The sequence below is a fragment of the Dermochelys coriacea genome, chromosome 2, assembly GCF_009764565.3.
Source record: "Dermochelys coriacea isolate rDerCor1 chromosome 2, rDerCor1.pri.v4, whole genome shotgun sequence".
In the NCBI taxonomy this organism is placed as follows: domain Eukaryota; kingdom Metazoa; phylum Chordata; order Testudines; family Dermochelyidae; genus Dermochelys; species Dermochelys coriacea.
In genome coordinates, this window is record NC_050069.1 from 29,901,595 (window position 1) to 29,921,111 (window position 19,517).

At 38.9% G+C, this 19,517-nt stretch overlaps 1 protein-coding gene across 3 annotated transcripts in view; it reads left to right on the top strand.

Moving 5' to 3' along the window:
* CSMD3 (CUB and Sushi multiple domains 3) overlaps positions 1-19,517 on the top strand; it is a 1,226,382-nt gene that overhangs the window by 199,134 nt on the left and 1,007,731 nt on the right. The window lies entirely within an intron of this gene.

Below are 19,517 nucleotides of genomic sequence, written 5' to 3' on the forward strand. Positions count from 1 at the left end.
TCTAGTTAGGTCACACTGCAAAGTGAGCTCTGGGTCCAGGGGTGAAAGTAAGTCTAGGGACTTACCAGTACGGAGCTGGGCTGGGGCCGGCTCTGGCCCCTGGAAGGGGCGGGGCCTTGGGCAGAAGGGGAGGGGCTGGGGAGGTCAGAGCCAGCCCCGGCCCAGCCCCATACCAGTAAATCCTTTAAATCATCCCCGGAGCCCTGCCGCCACTTCCCCAGGGCTCCAGCAGCAGGGCTCCGGGGATGGGACTCCGGCCGCCACTCCCGCGCCGGGCCTTTTAAATCATCCCCGGAGCCTGCCAGAGCCCTGGGGAAGCAGCAGTGGGGCTCCAGGGACGATTTAAAGGGCCCAGGGCTCGGCCACCACTATTATCCTGGACCCTTTAAATCGCTGCCCCAGCCCCGCCACCGCTACCCCAAGGCTCTGGCAGCGGGGCTCTGGCAGCAATTTAAAGGGCCGGAGGCTCCAGCCATTGCTGGGAGCCTCAGGCCCTTTAAATTGTGCCTGGGGAACCTGATCCACCCTAGTACGGCACACCGGTTCTTGCTGGTACGCCATACTGGGGCGTACCAGCTTACTTTCACCTCTGTCTGGGTCCTTCCTTAGCCAGTCAGGCTCTGCCTCTCCCCTCACAACGTCTCAGAGCCCAGGCTCCAGCCCAAGCCCGGAAGTCTACACTGCAATTTTATAGCTCTTCAGACTGAAAACCCACTAGCCCAAGTCAGTTGACCTGGGCCAGCTGCAGTTGGTTTATGGCGGTGTAGCGTAGAAGTACACAATGTGTATTTCTACATTAAAAAATCTGCAGCACCAAGTCTCAGAGCCCAGGTCAATTGACTCAGGCTGATAGGGCTCAGGATGCAGGGCTAAAAATCGCAGTGTAGAAATTTAGGCTTGGGCAGGAAACCCCGAGAAAGCGGGATGGATTTCAGAGTCCAGGCTCTAGCCTAAGCCCGAATTTCAATATTACTATTTTTAGCCCCAGAAGCCTGAGTCAATTAACTTGGGATCTGAAGCATTGTGCCATGGGTTTTTTATTGAAGTATGGACATACCCTAAGGGTACGTCTACATAACCTGTGGCAGTGAGCCTCCCAGCCTAGGCTGAAGGATGTGGGCTCATGGGCACTAGTGCTCTAAAATAGTTAGGTAAACTGTGCTTTTAAATTACAGCTTGGGCTGGGGTTCATACTCCGAAGCCACTCCCTTTCCTAGGCTTCAGCGTCCCAAAGCCGCAACGTCAAAGCTTTTTCTACACATCTATTTTTAGAGTGCTAGCGTGAGCCCTGCAAGCCCAAGTGTGTCACCCCAGGCTGGGAGGCTTGCTGCTGCAGGCTCTGTAGATGCACCTTAAGACGGAGTCTTCTACCCTCTCTTATTGAATTTGAATGTCATTCCCAAACCAGAGTCCACTACTTGTAAAGTCAGGGTTGCCCACTTATTTCAAGGCATATCGGCACCATTCCTATGCCTTTCAGAAGTTCAGTCACTATACCAATTGTGACAAAGTTCCTCCTCTGCCTTGGTGGATCCTATGCTTATTGGCAGATTTGTTTGCTTCAGAGATTCATGGCAGCTTCAGAGATTCACTTTTGCTAGTGGCTCAAACCTGCCATTCACTCAGCTAACTCATCACTAGCCAGCATGGGGAAATGGAGGAGGACAATCCCCACAGTCTCTGCTGACCCAGCTAGTGGGTCAGGGGATAGGCCAGAGACTTTCCCCTCTGGTGGGACCCACAATCCAGGTCACCTCCTCTTGTCTCAAATAGGGAGTTGAGGGGGATGGGGAGAACCCAGGCCCGCCCTCTACTCCGAGTTCCAGCCCAGGGACCTGTGGATTGCAACTGTCTACAATGACAGGTTTCAGAGTAGCAGCCATGTTAGTCTGTATTCGCAAAAAGAAAAGGAGTACTTGTGGCACCTTAGCGACTAACAAATTTATTTGAGCATAAGCTTTCGTGAGCTACAGCTCACTTCATCGGATGCAAAGATTATGCTCAAATAAATTTGTTAGTCTCTAAACTGTCTACAATGTCTCCTGTAACAGCTGTGTGACAGCTACAACTCCCTGGACTACTTCCCCATGGTCTCCTCCCAACACCTTCTTTATCCTCACCACAGGACCTTCCTCCTGATGTCTGGTAACGCTTGTACTTCGCAGTCCTCCAGCAGTACACCTACTCACTCTCAACTTCTTGCGCCTCTTGCTCTCAGCTCCTCACACGTGCCTCACTAACTGAAGTGAGGTCCTTTTTAAACCAGGTGCCCTGATTAGCCTGCCTGTCCTAATTGATTCTAGCAGCTTCTTAATTGGCTCCAGGTGTCCTAAGTAGTCTGTCTGTCTTAATTGGTTCCAGCAAGTTCCTGATTGTTCTGGAACTGCCCCGTTCCCTTATCCAGGGAAAAGGAACCTATTTAACCTGGGGCTAATAAATCTACCTTCTATCACACTCCAATAGCCATCTGGCCCGACCCTGTCACACAGTCTATTATCATGTATACAACTATAACATGGACAGAATCCCACTAAAGCAACAGAATATAGTATGTGGAACTATAGGTGTTCAACATTATAATTCATGGAAATGAGGATGGCCATAGATGGCTTTCCTGCTATAGAGGGAGTGGAAGTTCCATTCTTCTAAGATGTCTAGCTCTGGGGTTTATAATATCACCACATTTCTCTCTGTATGTATAATTTTTAATTTATGTTGTAATAACACCTGAAGGCCAAATTGGGATCAGAGTATCTTTGCAGTAAGCATTATATAAAATGTACAGTATGACAGTCCCTGCCCCCAAAGAGTTTACAATCTAATTTTAAAACAAGTACATTAAATTTGGGCTGAACCAACAATGGAAGTGGAGCAATTTTATATTCTTTCATTTTCCAGTATAAAGAGTGAATTTGCAGGAAAAAGACCCATATACATATACATGTATTTAATAATTGCTTCACTTCAACATTTCTAATTTCTATTCTAACCAAAGCCTTGGTTTTAGTTTAATTGTTTTAGAGATGAATATTACATTTTGTCTAATGAATCTCCCCAAATTATAAAGCAATAGATAAATAAAATGTATATTTATTTGATTAAGGGGCCACTTACATGTGCATAATCAGATTCCAGATGAAAAGATGGAGATAGCAGTTGTTTTTGTTTAAAGGACACACCAAAATATATTATCTTGGAAAGTTAGCAAAACAATCAGCACACTAATAATTCTTCTTACTTTAAATCTTGGATTTAATTTCTTTCTTGCAGAATAATGTGTTAAATATGGCATATTTGTCAACCTATGGTACTGTAATTTATCATTTTGATGTGAGTCAGACATCTGAGACAGTGATTGATTTGAAATCTCAATTATCTGTCAGCCTTATTTTAGTTTTCTTCACATACCAATGTAAGCTATCAATGGACATTATAAAGTCTTAAAATAAAGTCCTTAAAATATCTTACACTAAAAGTTTTTTGTGAAGTTTGAATTTGTAGGTTACAGGTTACATTTGTCATATTATTAAGATAGCCTAATATCCTTGGAAACAGGAAATCTTAGGAAACTTACATATTTTGATCCAATGTAATAACTGTAATCTGATAAATTAAAAACACTTTTCTCTATAATGTGTTCTTCATTTAAAATAAAATAAAATTCATTGCAACTACATTTTATATATATAGTTGTTCATGTTTTTATTATCTAAACTACAGATCTCTGATATTTTAGGCCCTTTTCCCAGTAATAAGGAACCTGGGTGAACCCTTGTGCCTTCACAGAGCCCAATTAACTTCAGTGGAACTCTGACTTGACTGAGCTGTAGGTTCAGGACCTTAGTCTTTTATTATTAACACTGAAATACACGAATTTACAGGAATAGGTTCAACACTACTGCCAAGATTTTCATAATTGGGTTCCTAAAGTTTGGCACCTAAATTCATATTTAGGCACCCAAATAAGTGGTCATATTTTCAAAGTTGCGAGCATCTAGAAATTCCCCTATACGTCAATACAAGCTGCTGCATCCTCAGCACATTTGAAAATAAAAAAGATCATTTGTTTAGATTTCTAATGTCAGGTACCCAGTTGTGAAAATAATTGAAATTATATATACATTAATAATGAAATATAATTATAATAATGTATAGATAGTTCCTTTTACCAATAGGGAAAAAGGAAGAGAAAGATCGGGGAAAACACCAAAAATAGAGGATGCAAATTAACCAAAAATATTATGATTCACTTAATCAAAACATTGAAAAAACTGTTTAAAAATAAATAAAATGAAACAAAAATTTGAGTATTTTTTTCTCTGGAAAATACTTACGGTTTATTTTACCAGTGCTATTCAGGAGCCTGCTTACTGTCCAGTGATGTCACTGGAACAAACTTCACTGAATTATGAATTTATGTAGAGAAAGACAGTTTGGATCCTAAGAATGAGAGGACAAAAAGTAGATGTTCTGTAAAAGGTCTTTGCACCATCTTTAAGAATGGGATGGCCAGGAGGGTCTAGAAGTAAATATATCCTTAAGTAAATGTTGGTCTCATGGCTGAAGGATCCATTCTTCTCCTTAGGTAAATCTGGCTTTCCCCTAATTGATTGACTTATGGAGAATAAAATACTATTCATTTATAATGTTGGCACGATGCCACTAAAATTTAGTGGACATGAATTTACATGTTACAGTTAAATAAATAAATAAATCAGTTAAGCTGCTTATCTGAGATCCACACCATGGATCTAGCAGGAGAAGTTGTCCCACAATATTGTTCTACTTTCCAATCCTTTTTTTATGAAGCTCTACATTTAAAAAAACTAAAAATCAAGACTCATTAAAAATAAATTAGGTTAATCTTTCACATGAACTGTAGCAAATAATAAAGTTTTTTGAAAAATAGTCTGAAGAAGTAGAGGTCGCTAACTTTCAAAAATTGCTGCTACATTTTAGTTTGTACTAAATCATTGCTGAATTGAATGGCACTCAAATCATCACAAAGTTCTCAGGAACAAATGAATGCAAAACTTTGACATAAATATTACAAATTAAAATGGTTGAATTTTATTTTTTTTAAAAGAGAGTAATTTTGCACTGTCCCCCCCGCCCTTTTTTTTATAGCTGTAAGTGCAATGTAATGAGTATAGTGCATAGTGGTGTAAACTGTCCAATTTTATACATTAAAACCTGAAATATAATTTTAATTTTCCCATGTCCATCTGCCTTTCTTATGTGCACTCTGTGAACATGCAACATCTGAGCTTTACTAGCACAGACAAAAAACCCTTGTGTTTCAAATATGGCAATATTCAATGAAAGCTATATTTGTATGTTAATTCAGCTATATGTATTATAATATATGCAAATTGTTCTGTGCTGTGTTGGTTGTTACATAGTCATTCTCTCAGGGGACTAAAGCAGAATTATGTGCTAATAGTCACAGCATGAGTTGATATTTGTAAATATTTGTAGTGACCTTTATGGTAATGATCTACGAATCAGTAATTATTAACTGAGAAAATTTTGGAATAATTTCAAATAGCAAACATCTAAGCATTTTGGCCCAGATCCTTACAGGTATTTAGACCTCTAACTCCCAAATTGCAGGCACCTAAATATCTCTGAGGATCTAAGCCTTTGTTACCTTTTCTGAGACTATTATGAACAGAGGGGAAAAAGGTGAATTTTGTCAGATTATATTATGTGAATTATACCTTCAGCTCTTGTCAAGAGATAGTCCCTTCAAGCTTTTTGTGAAGATAATATAGGCCATATCTTCAGCTGGTGTACATTGGTGTAGCTCCATTGACTTCAGGTGAGCTGTGCAAATGAACAATAGCTATGAATCTGGTCCATAATGTTGAATAATAGGGCAAAAATTGAATCAGAGCCTTAGATGCAAGAATGTGCATATTTTATAATTCCAAATGATACCTAAAGGTATTTCCATAAACCATTACTAAATCAAAGAGAATTAGACTGGAAAAAATACTTTAAAATAATTTGAGTTTCTTTCTCTGTCTTAATCAGAAAAAAGTTGTTGCTAAAACACACTTTGTGTGACTTAGGCAATGCAACATACATGGTTCTGTTTTAGTGGATTCTAATAGCTCTGGGCATTAGCTCTTAGTCATACTTTAAACTGTGGTATGCTTACTTCTCTACACCAGTGTTGCTGGGCATAGAGGTTTTCTGACAGAACACGGTGGTGCAAATCACATGAGAGTTCACACAAACAACTATGGCAATAATGGATTTAACATTCCTATGTGATTGTTTAATGTTTTATGTTCTCTCATAATAGGCTTCAGAATAATGTATTTGTGTTTAGACCCCAATTGCACTGATATTATGCATTCAACTATGGCTGAAATTGTACTGTCAAGAACTTGTATTTAACAGTAGAATCTCTTCTGAAGGAAACTAACTACATTACATGCAGCAATTTCCCTATTCTGAAATGTGATATCTGCAATAAGTATGGGGAAAAAACAACAAATGATGTCAAAAAATAACTCCGATGCTTCCAGACCTAAAGTAGAAAGTTTTAGAGGGTAGCCATGTTAGTCTGTATCAGCAAAAACAATGAGGAGTCCTTGTGGCACCTTAGAGACTAACAAATTTATTTGTGTATAAGCTTTCGTGGAGTGAAAAATACAGTAGGCAGGTATATATATTACAGCACATGAAAAGATTGGAGTTGCCTTACCAAGTGGGAGGTCAGTGCTAACGGAGCCAATTCAATTAAGGTGGAAGTGGCCTATTCCCAACAGCTGACCAGAAGATATGAATATCAACAGAGGGGAAATTACTTTTTGTAGTGACCCAGCCACTCCAAGTCTTTATTTGGGCCTAATTTGATGGTGTCAAGTTTGCAAATTAATTCCAGTTCTTCAGTTTCTCATTGAACTCTGTTTTTGAAGTTTTTGGTTGAAGAATGGCCACTTTTAAGTCGATTATTGAGTGTCCAGGGAGATTGAAGTGCTCTTCTACTGTTTTTTATAAATTTTCCCTCTGTTGATATTTACCCCTTTTTGTCAACTGTTGGGAATACGCTACTTCCACCTTGATTGAATTGGCTCCATTAGCACTGGCCCCCCCACTTGGTAAGGCAACTTCCATCTTTTCATGTGCTGTAATATATATACCTGCCTACTATATTTTTCACTCCTTGCATCTGATGAAGTTGGTTTTAACCCACAAAAGCTTATTTCCAAATAAATTTGTAGGTCTCTAAGGTGCCACAAGGACTCCTCGTTGTTTTTAAAGTAGAAAGTATAATTAACTAGCAGGCATCATTATGCATATATTATACAGGGTACATAAAGATTAAATCAACACTGGCATCCAAGTGATTTAATTTCTTTTTAAAATGAATTTAGTGTCATAGAAAGGTCCTGGATGAAGAGTTCTGGAAATTAAAATCTTCTCTCTGAAAACTGATATTGCACAGGTGGAGGCAATGCAAGCATTCCATCCACTCTCCTGACTATGTGCCTCTAACCTAAGCAGGAATGTGCACCTTTGGGGCCTAGATGAGATTTTAATCTGTATCATTTAATTCCCAATCTCTGATCAGGGACTGCCAACAAGATGCAATGAATACCATTTATGGAAGTGGTTTTTTTTCCCTAATGTTGAGACCTGTCCACTGAGAAATGTTCTATGAATGCCAGTTCAAGTTACATAGGTTAATAAAGAGACATGATATCATAACTTTTGGTCATTACTGCATGTGCCTGGGTTCAAATTGTTGGGATAAAGGTGAAAGGTTGTGTATCCCATTCCCAACTCCTTAAGCCACCCAGTCCCTCTAATTTACAAGTTGTTACTAAATGGAGATGACAAGGGTAGAATGTGTCCAGGCAAATACTAATGTAAAATGACAACATGCTATGTCATCTTTAATTACAGTAGTAACACTGGTTAATTTCACATTTGTCATAAGATTGCCTATTGAAAACTATAAGAGCATGTTGTGCTGAGCATTAACTGTCTCATATGATGGATGTTATATGTCTTCCCACAGTTCTGTAGCCTGTAATTAAAACATTTAAATTGTATTCCAAACTGCCACATTGACTAGGTGATGTGAGATACTAACTCTGTTTACTCTAAGACTTCTCTGGAGGCTCTGTGTTCTTTATATTAGCGAGTTGTGGATACTCACTGATCAGAGATTTGCGTTGTTGTGACAAACACTAGCATGTAAAATCTTCCATATTTCAAAGCCTTTTTTCACCAATTAGATATACTTATTAATTAATTTAGAGTATCTATTGCCTTGCTACTTGCTTAATTAATAAAATCAAATATACAATACAAACCAACAAAACAATCTGCAAATAGTCAATCAAATAAAAATACATGATATGGTGCACTGAAACCTGCTAGGGGTGTGTCTCTCTGGTGCACTATCAAAAAGAACTAAGGCAATTGGGGTCAACTGTGATGGGAACTGGATGAAAACAGATCAAAAGGACAAGGAATTGGCAGAGAGTGAGGGTAAAGGTTTAGCTAGGGAATAATAAGGTTGAGAAAACAGATGGTTAGATGTAAAAACCTCAGCTTCAGACACTTAGAAGGAGGACAAGATGTTGGTAGGAATGAGGTGAATTTATTTTTCTTTGAAAAAGCCTGTGGAATCTTATGCAGAGAAGGAGAGGTGATGAGGGATTCAATGCTAACGAAAGGCAGGAAAGGAGCTGCTGAGATTATGATCATGGGAATCAATGGAGACATTTTTTCTGTTTGGCCAGGAATATAGTAGAATAGGGGAGAACAAGCTTGTAATGGAGGAAGTTCACATTGGTACAGACACTTGCCAGAGACAATCACCAACAGGACAGCAGGAGCAGAGGATGTGTATGGTAAGAGTAAGTTTGAATTGGTGAGGTAGACTTTGTGGGGCAGAGGGGCAAAGGAGTTGAGGAGTAAAAGGAATCAACAAATTGGATTGGAAAAATACTGAATCAAGCAGGGGAGAGAATATGGAAGAATGATCTGAGAACAGCAGAGAAGTCATTGACATCAGTGGACTGGAGCTTTCAGAATGGCCAAGTGAACAGGGGAGAGTTGATGTGCAGGAAGGTTATATTGAATGGCATGAAGTGGAGGTCAGAGAAAGAGTAGGTTTAGTGAAGAAAAAAGTGAATGGTTAGTGTCAGCTGAGTGGTAGATAATTTTGGTTAGTAGAAATGTTGCTTCAGGATTCAAGATCAAACAACAGTGCATGTATTCTGATGGCTAAAGACAAGGCTGAGACATTGAGATGGGGAAGAGGGGAGTCCATTAGAGAGGAAGGTGGGCAGGGAGGAACTGTGGAGTGGTAAACAACAGCTACATGGAGGGGTATGAAAAAGAAGAGCTGGATGAAATGTTTGTAGGATGAAAGTGGGAAAAACAATATTGCAGCTGTTTACCCTGGAAGTGGGAAGGGTGATTCTGTTTTCTTCATTAATAATGTAGAGTACACAAGGAAATAAAACATAACAGGTATACCAGGTAGGACCAATGGTCTATCTAGCCCAGGACCCTGTCTTCCAAAGGTAGCTAATGACAGGAACTTCAGAGGGAATGAACAGAAGAGGCAATCATCGAATGGTCCATCCCCTGTCATCCACGCCCAGCTTCTGGCAAACTGAGGCTAAGGACACTTAGAGTATGGGGTTGCATCCCTGAATATCCTGGCTAATAGCCATTTATTGACCTATCCTCCATGAATTTATCTAGTTCCTTTTTGAACACTGTTATAGATTTAGACATCACAACATCCCCTGGCAATGAGTTCTGAAGTTTGATTGTACATTGTGTGAAGAAATACTTCCTTTTGTTTGTTTTAAACCTGCTGCCTATTAATTTCATTGGGCGACTCTGAGTTCATGTGTTATGTAAAAGACGAAACAACATTTCCTTGTTCATTTTCTCCACAGCAGTCAAGATTTTATACACCTCTATTATATCTCATTAGTCCTCTCTTTTCCAAGATGAAAAGTCCCAATATTTTGACTCTCTCCTCATGTGGAAGCTGTTTCATCCCCCTAATCATTTTTGTTGCCCTTTTTCGTACCTTTTCCAATTCTAATATGGGGCAACCAGATCTGCACAAAGTATTCAAGATGTGGGCATACCATAGATTTATATAGAGCGGTGGTTGTCAGCCTGTGGGCAGATCAGCACACAGCTGTGGTCCATGTAACCTCTTCAGGTCCATATAGGTAGTACATATACAGCTTACATAACAACATAGCTGAGCTGCATATGTGACCAATAATGCTAAATAGGTTGAGAACCACTGATATAGAGGTATTATGATATTATCTATCCCTTTCCTAATGGTTCCTGACACTGTTAGCTTTTTTGACTGCCACTGCATACTGAGCAAATGTTTTCAGAGACCTATCCACAATGACTCCAAGACCTCTTTCTTGAGTGCTAACAGCTGATTTAGACTCCATAATTTTATCTGTATAGTTGGGATTATGTTTTCCAATGTGTGTTACTTTGCATTTATCAACATTGAATTTCATCTGCCATTTTGCTGCCCAGTCATCCAGTTTAGTGAGTCCCTTTGTAATTCTTCACAGTCCACTTTCGACTTAACTATCTTGAGTAATTTAGTATCGTCTGCAAATTTTACTACATTACTGTTTATCCCTTTTTCCAGTTCATTTATGAGTATGTTGAACAGCAATGGTCCCAGTACAAATCCCTGAGGGACACCACTATTTACCTCTTTCCATTCTGAAAGCTGACTATTTATTCCTACTTTTTGTTTCCTATCTTTTAACCAGTTACTGATCCATAAGTGCCTTTAGTGAGGGGTGTTGTCAAAGACTTTCTGAAAGTCTAATAAACTATACCCATTGGATCACCCTTGTCCACTTGTTTGTTTGACCCCTTCAAATAATTATGATAGATTGGTGTGGCAGGATTTCCATTTGTAGAAGCCATATTGCCTCTTCCCCCAACAAATCGTTGTCATCTATGTGTCTGATAATTCTGCTCTTTATTATAGTTTCAACCAATTTGCCTGGTACTGAAGTTAGGGATACCAGCCTGTAATTTCCAGGATCACGTCTGGAGCCTTTTAAAAAAAATGGCATCATATTAGCTATCCTTCAGTTATATAGTAAAGAAGCTGATTTAAATGTTAGGTTACAAACCACAGTTGTATTTTGACAATTTCATATTTGAGTACCTTCAGAATACCATCTGGCCCTGGTCACTTATTACCGTTTAATTTATGAATTTGTTGCAAAACCTCCTATAATGACATCTCAATCTGGGACAGTTCCTCAGATTTGTCACCTAAAAAGAATGGCTCAGGTGTGGGAATCTCCCTCACATCCTCTGCAGTGATGACTGATGCAAAGAATTCATTTAATTTGTCCTCAATGGCTTTATCTTTCTTGAGTGCTCCTTTAGCACCTTGGTCATCCAGTGGCCCCACTGATTGTTTAACAGGTTCCTGCTTCTGATGTACTTAAATCTTTTTTTGCTGTTAGCTTTTGAGTCTTTGGCTAATTGATCTCCAAATTCTTTTTTGGCCTACCTAATTATACTTTTACACTTGATTTGCCAGACTTTATGTTCCTCTCTATTTTCCTCGATAGGATTTAACTTCCAATTTTTAAAGGATGCCTTTTTGCTTCTAACTGCTTCTTTAACTTTTTTGTTTAGCTATGGTGGCACTTTTTTGGTCCTTTGACTATGTTTTTTTTAATTTGGGGTATACATTTAATTTGAACCTCTATTATGTTGTTTTTAATAAGTTTCCATAAAGATTTCAGGCATTTCATTTTTTGAACTGGATCTTTTAATTTCTCTTTAACTAACCTCCTCATTTTTGTGTAGTTAAATGCTACTGTGGTGGACTTATTAGGTGTGTATCTCCGTCCCCACCCCCCGGGATGTTAAATGTTGTTATATTATTGCCACTATTTCCAAGCAATTCAGTTATATTGACCTCTTGGACCAGATTCTGTGCTCCACTTAGTACTAAATCAAAATTGCCACTCCTCTTTTGGGTTCCAGGATTAGCTGCTCCACAAAGCAGTCATTTATGGTGTCAAGCAATTTCATCTCTGCATTCCATCCTGAGGTGGCATATGGGAATAGTCAATATGGAGATAGTTGATATCCCTCAATATTATTGAGGTTTTTATTTTTATGTCCTCTCTAACCTCCTGGAGCATTTCACAAACACCATCAACATCCTTGTCAGGTGGTCAAAAGTATAAACCTACTGCTATAGTCTTATTATTCAAGCACTGAATTTCTATTCATAGACTTTCTATGGTACAGTTTGGTTCATATAAGATTTTTACTTCATTTGAGTCTACGCTTTCTTCACATATAGTGCTACTCCCCCACCAGCACTGTACAGTTGCCTATGCAAATTTGTTACACAGTTACATTCACGTCAAAATCTTGGCTTATATTTCCATTCTTTGGTCACTGAGGTAAAAGTCTACACTGAGACTGTAAAATAGATGATTATTTAAATTCTCTGAACAGCTCTGTATTTAATATATTTTATAAACTTACTAAGAAAATTATTGTAATTTAGCTCCAATCCACTTTTAAATTAGTGTATACCATTTTGACCGGGTCAGGCCAGATGGCTACAGAAGAGTGATAGAAGGCAGATATATTAGCCCCAGGTTGAGTAGGTCCCTTTTCCCTGGGTAAGGTAACAGGAAAGGTTCTAGAACAATCAGGAACTTTCTGGAAACAATTAAGACAGACAGGCTGATTAGAACACCTGCAGCCAATCTAGAAGCTGCTAGAATCAATTAAGTCTGGCTAATCAGGGCACCTGAGTTTAAAAAGGACCTGACTTCAATTTGTGGCCTGCATGTGAGGAGTTGGGAGCAAGAGGCACTAGGAGCTAAGAGTGAGAATGTGTACTGTTAGAGAACTGAGGAGTACAAGCATTATCAGACACCAGGAGGAAGGTCCTATGGTGAGGATAAAAAAGGTGTTGGGAGGAGGCCAAAGGGAAGTAGCCCAGGGAGTTGTAGCTGTCACACAGCTGATCCAGGAGGCACTCTAGACAGCTGCATTCCACAGGGCCCTGGGCTGGAACCTGGAGTAGAGGGCAGGCCCAGGTTCCCCCCAAATCTCCCAACTCCTGGTCAGACACAGGAGGAGTTAACCTGGACTGTGGGTTCACGAAAACAGCCAAACTGAGGGCTGCCATGAATCTCCGAGGCGAGCAAATCCGCGAATAAGTGCAAGACCCACAGAGGTAGAGGAGGAACTTTGTCAAACATTATTTAAACATAAAAGCGTTACAAATTACCCATTTAAAAGATACTTTATTCTGCAAACCCACTTCAATTTTAAACTGCCCCATCCAATCATCAACACCTAATAGGCACCTAACATTTGTAATTGTAACTCCTAATGTAAACTTGGTCACAATCCAAATCCAAATTTAGGCTGCTAAGTAAGAGACTGAAGTCCAGGACTTCCATGGTAGCATTCTGGGAAATTCTTCCAGTTCCACACACAGGGCCAATTATGCAAAACTGCAGGATTTCAATGTGTGGATGAGATGATGGTTAAAAGAGGAAGGGTTTAGGTTTATTAGGAACTGGGGTATATTTTGGAGAAGGAGGAGCCTATACAGGAGAGATGGGCTCCACCTAAACCAAAATGGAACCAGATTGCTGGCATGTAAAATTAAAAAGGTCATAGAGGAGTTTTTAAACTAAATGTTGGAGGAAAACTGACAGGTGCAAAGGAGTATGCGGTTTGGATAGAGACATTCTTTAAGGGAGGATCTATTAATGAGGATTCTCTATATCCTAGTAAAGATGAGAGAATGGAATATGGCAAAATATAGGAAGGATCTGATGAGAATCAGTCAAATGAAAAAGAGTCCCATTTAATTAATCATATAATGGTAGACAGTTAAAAAGTGACATTTTATAAGTGCTTATATACAAATGATAGAAGTCTAATACTAAGATAAGTGAACTTGAGTTACTGGTATTAAATTAGGATATTTATATAATAGAAATTTGGTAGAATGATAATCAGTGGGACACGGTAATACCAGGGTACAAAATATATAGGTATGACAGAACAGGTCATGCTGATAGAAGAGTGGCACTATACGTGAAAGAAAGCATAGAGTCAAATTTATGTAAATTCAGGCACTTATGTGGAAAATGTCTGTATTGCATGTGAGTGAGTGTATTCATGCATCCGATGAAGTGAGCTGTAGCTCACGAAAGCTTATGCTCTAATAAATTTGTTAGTCTCTAAGGTGCCACAAGTACTCCTTTTCTTTTTGTATTCATGCAGGAGTCCTCTTGTTTGTGAGTGAAAGTATACAGAGATAAGAAGTGACTAAAGGAGTGCTTTGAAATTGTTGTCTTTCTTAGTCTAGGTCTACACTATAAACTTACATCGATATAACTATGTTGCTCAGGGATGTGAAAAATACACACCCCTGAGATGCGCAGTTATACTGACCTAAACCCTGCTGTAGACAGCACTATAATGACAGGAGGGCTTTTCCCACTGACATAGCTACTGCCTCTCTCAGAAATGGATTAACTATGTCTATGGGAAAAGCTCTCCCATCAGTGACGTAGCATCTTCGTTAAAGCGCTATAGCTGCACAGCTGCACTGGTGCAGTTTTTTAAATGTAGACCTGCCCTTAGACTAAATACCACATAAGCATGAGCAATACTGAGGAGGAGAGTGGAGAAGGAGGAGGAGTGCTCAAACAGCAGAATGGTGCATAGCCTGGAAAATCTTTGTGGATGTTAGTTTACTCCATGTTCTGGTGCTACATATGTAATATAGTCATATCATGAGGGGGAGGAAACTGGCACCAGGAACTGCTTTTATGCAGACCTCAGTGCCATATCTGTGGTCCAGTTGCCATACGAGCACCAGGTTGACATTTAAAGCACAGCTGCCTTTTATGATTGATAGTGGTTGTGATGAATAAAAGAACTCTAAATTTAATTTAAAAAAAATCATTGTTGCAAGGGTCACTTAACACAGCACTTCTCCAATCCCGCTCACCTCCGGCCACTAGTCAAAGCCCTGGCATCAAGACAGTATCTCTTTCTATCTTATTGTTTTATACCATATTATCTGAGCAACATAAAATCCATCGCAACAGCAAAGTCCCTAACAGACTTCATGGAGTGTCTAGCATTTCTCCCTTTTCAGGGTCAAAATTCTGCTTGGGGTATTTTTTGGTTAGCAGTCATCTTCTTGTTTAATTTGACTTTCTTGCGGTGAAGGCAAACGATGGATTTTCAGCGCTTCCAGGAAACAACTAGTCTCTAGATTTGTCTAATCTCTTCTGCAAATTTGTTCCATAGTTATGCTTTATTCCCAGCTCTTTCATGCTTTGCCCTGGGAATGATGTGATCTGTTCCAGAGGAGCTCAAAAGTCTCAGCAGTTCATAGATAAAAATTAGGTCTCTAATGTTGCTAGGGCATTAACTCCTTTGAAGATTAGAACCAGTTGCAGGAGAAGTGGGATCTGAAGGCTTGAGGATTATGTGTGCATAAAACTGTTGTTCAAACAATTAGAAATAATAACAAATATTCAAATTATAGCCAGTTATAGACAAATTTGCAAACAGAAAAAAAGGGCCAAATTCAACCAATTCTCTACAATGAATAGTTCAACCAGTTCTATGTAACATAATTTCTTTACCAGTGTCAAGTGCTTTTTATTTTCTTTCACTTTTGGTATTTATACTACTGATTTTATATTATTCCATGTCAATCAATTCATTTACCCATCTGTCTCTTACAGAGTGCAAGCCCTGGTGACTTAATACAACTGAAAGTTGTATTTACTTTCTTTTTTGTAATGAGCCATATTAACGGGGACATCATTAACACTCACAGCATTTTAAGAATAGAGTTTGTAAGTTAACTTGTTCTCTTCCTTCTGACTGGATAAGTATAACTGTTACGGGGCCATGCGTCAGAAATTGCTTAAAGAAATCCTAGCTAAAGTGGGGTAGAATTTTTCAGAATGTTTATCAATTGATTTGATTCAAAAGTAAGCAGCACAAACAGGAAGCAGGATTCATTTGCACAGAGGATTCATTCACAAACAGAAGAGAATTTGACACAAAAGAGAAACTTTATTTTTACATGGAAATCATATTTCAGCAAATTAAATGCACCCATCTGAATTTCAGCCCAGAATCTATCATGCCCAGACCTCTCTCTATTGCATGATTAATTATGAGATTTGCTATCTTTTCTCTGCTATATCCAAATGGTGTATAACCCTTAGAGGGTAATGGTATTGGATAGAGTTTTCAAGCAAATCAAAGATCCTATTTCAAGGTTTGAGCCACAGTCCCTTTTATCATTACATTATGTGACGGTAAGATAAATCTTGAGTTGGCTTTCACCTCACAGAGGAAATCAGTTGTAGAGAAAATTAAGTCCATAGCTTTTCTAGATTTCCTGTCAGATTCCTTCTTGAACTATTTTTTAAAACTCTTAGAGATATGCCACCCTATCTTTAGAGACACTTAAGCGGAGAATGTGATCATATCTGGAAGTCTTGCTAAAATTTCATACCATTGCTTTGGGTCTAAATCTATCTTCTCTATCTGTGTGTGTGTGTGTGTGTGTGTGTGTGTGTGTGTTCCAATAAAATATTGTTCTCTAATAGAACGGACAATTTTGGTAGAGGTCTAAACAAGTAAACTCTGAGCTCTCCTTTTTTTAATCTTATTTCTACTGTACTCCGTATATCTAGTGAGGTAATCCTCAGTGTGGAGGGTGATTGAATTTGCACAAATGTCTCAGAACTGCTGATTGAAGTTAAATTGTGCATTGTGATATGTTTACCAAGTATATATTGAAAGAATAAATGCAAACCAAAGAAAAAAATATCCCTGTCTGGGAACTTATTGATTGCTCAGAATCAGAGCCAAGGCATAGATCATTTAGAAACTGGAAATCACCCTGGCTTTTCAATTTGTTCCACCCCTCTCCATCTTATAAACAAGCTAGAGTGTATACAACAAATTAATTTGTTAGTCTCTAAGGTGCCACAAGTCCTCCTTTTCTTTTTGCAAATACAGACTAACATGGCTGCTACTCTGAAACCTAGAGTGTATAGTTTAAGCAGCAGAGTAAGCCTAAAATGTTTTAATTTCCAGGGCATCCTAGCATTATTTAGATAGTTTTCTCCCCACATTATTGCTAATAAAGAAACCTTAAAAAACTTAAACTTAAAAAAAAAAGAGTTTCCACCCCCTTCCCAGATTTTAAAGAGGAAGTAGAAAACTCCAATCCTATGACCATTGTGTTAGCCATTAAAATGTAGATTACTAAATAATAAATATTATGATTAAATACAATATACCAGGGTGCTACAAACATTTTCACAGTATGGACGACATCTAAATGCAAAGGTTGCCTCATGGACCACTTGAGTTTGAGATGAGTATGAGAAATTTTCCCAGCACTGACAAGGACCACAGATCCATTTATGGGGATATCCATCTTATTTAGTTCCTGGAAGTTCTCTGCCCAGCCATAGTTAGCATAGAGTAGTTTACCTGTTGCTGTTGTCCTTGCACTGTACGCCACATACTCAAGTGGTTTGAGATTACAGCCAGTAAGACAAGGGCCTTGTCTGGAGAAAGAAACAGAGTTGTTTGATGACTTTGAGTGAGGGAGACTGTCCACGATGCCTTAAAGAAAAAGAAGGTGTCAGGATTGACTGGATGTCATCCCTTTCTGGAATTCACTCCATCCCATACCCAAATCAAGCAAGCATACTTTGTTGGTTGATCTGCTTCTTTGTCTTAATCAGAGGTACTTTTTCTCGTAACATGAAGTGTCCGAATATGACTCTTGAACAATGCTCTTGAGGGAAGTTTTTCCTAAATCCAGGCAGATTGTGGTGTTGTGTGAAGCATAGGAGATTATATTCTTAAAATGTCATCTCAGATAATGTAACTCTAGATATTCTTATTATTCATATGAAAGGACAATCCTTTTTGGAAGCATAAGACGTGTGAATAAATATCAAACTGTTGCCATTTAATTTCATTGGCCCACCTCCTTGTTCATGAATTGTGAGAGTAAAGTCATGCTCAGTTCACCTCCTCTACACTATTCGCTGTTTTATATATCTTTATAATTACATCTCTTATTCATATCTATTCTAAAGTAAATAGTAGTCATTTGTTTGATCTAGTCATCTCAAGGTCACCTCTCAGTCATTTTGTCTGGCAATTTATAATTTAGCAGGCTAGTTTGTTTCTGTCTTTAAAACACACTAAAATACAATCAGTAGAACACTCTTACAAAAAATAGATGTCACAAAATGAAATGTCCATATATACACAACTAGAGTGGCAATCAGTTAAAAAGAAAAAAGAAATCTATGAATACATTCTTAGATTTTACTTTCCTGGGGAGTGTTCGTCTAAAACTTCCAATGAATCAGTGAGGACTTCCTGGTTTTCTCCCACTGGCCCCTGCCAAACTAAAGTTTATATACAGTACAGTGTAATCAACATCTGAAATAGATCAGTTTTGTTTAAAAACTTTCAATTTAGAATTTGCCCAATCTAATAATCTATCAGCATGTACTATGCTCGCCTACCACACTGGAGCCAAATTTACATTGACCCTAGTTCATTGGTGCATTGCAAGAGAGATGTCCATTGAAACTATCACTGAGACCCAATGGGAGAATTGGCTTAGCTTTAAGAACAGCAATTGCTTAAAAGAATGAGCCCATAATCTATTTGGGAGAGTCAAAAGAAGGGCCTGTGGGTAGAGGTGGATGAAATTTTGTGAATAAACAGTCTATTTGCTGAAAAAAAATAAGTTTGAGGCTGACTGAAACTATTTGAATTAATGTAGAATTTGCCAAGTAGTTTCAGCCAAAATATTTTCTTTGGGATAAAATCATGGGGTGCATGTGCCCCACCCCCCCAATACTCCAGTGGTTAGGTACTCACCTGGGTTTTTCCCTCTAAAGCAAGGACATGTAATCAGGTCTTCCAGCTCCTGTGTAAGTGATCTAACCGTTAGGCCACAGACGCTCTCTCTCTCTTTGTTCCTTGTGTCCCTTCCTCCTGCCCCCAGCAATTATTCAGGAAGGGGGGGAAAAAAAGAAGAAATGAATTGTGAGTTTTTGGGGGATTGCTTGTTTTTTAGGACATGTGAAGATGACTGGGCTCCTCAGCATGATTCCCCCCTGCCCCCCCCCCCCAGCCTATCATCTGGGGAAACTGTAGGGTGAAATACCAAGTTTGAAATGGCAACAATGTGGTCTCATATCAAAATGACTCTAGTAGGGGATAGATCATATGGTTATTTGTGGATGTGAGGGAGCAATTTCATTCCTGAGTGCATCTGGGGGATCTCTCTGGGCATGAGACCAGCTTTCAGCTCCAGCAGAAGATCTAGTGGTGAGAAAGTATTGGAAGGGGATGTTAACTGGTTGGAGTGCTTTTTCTCCAGTGACCATTTTCCCCCTAAA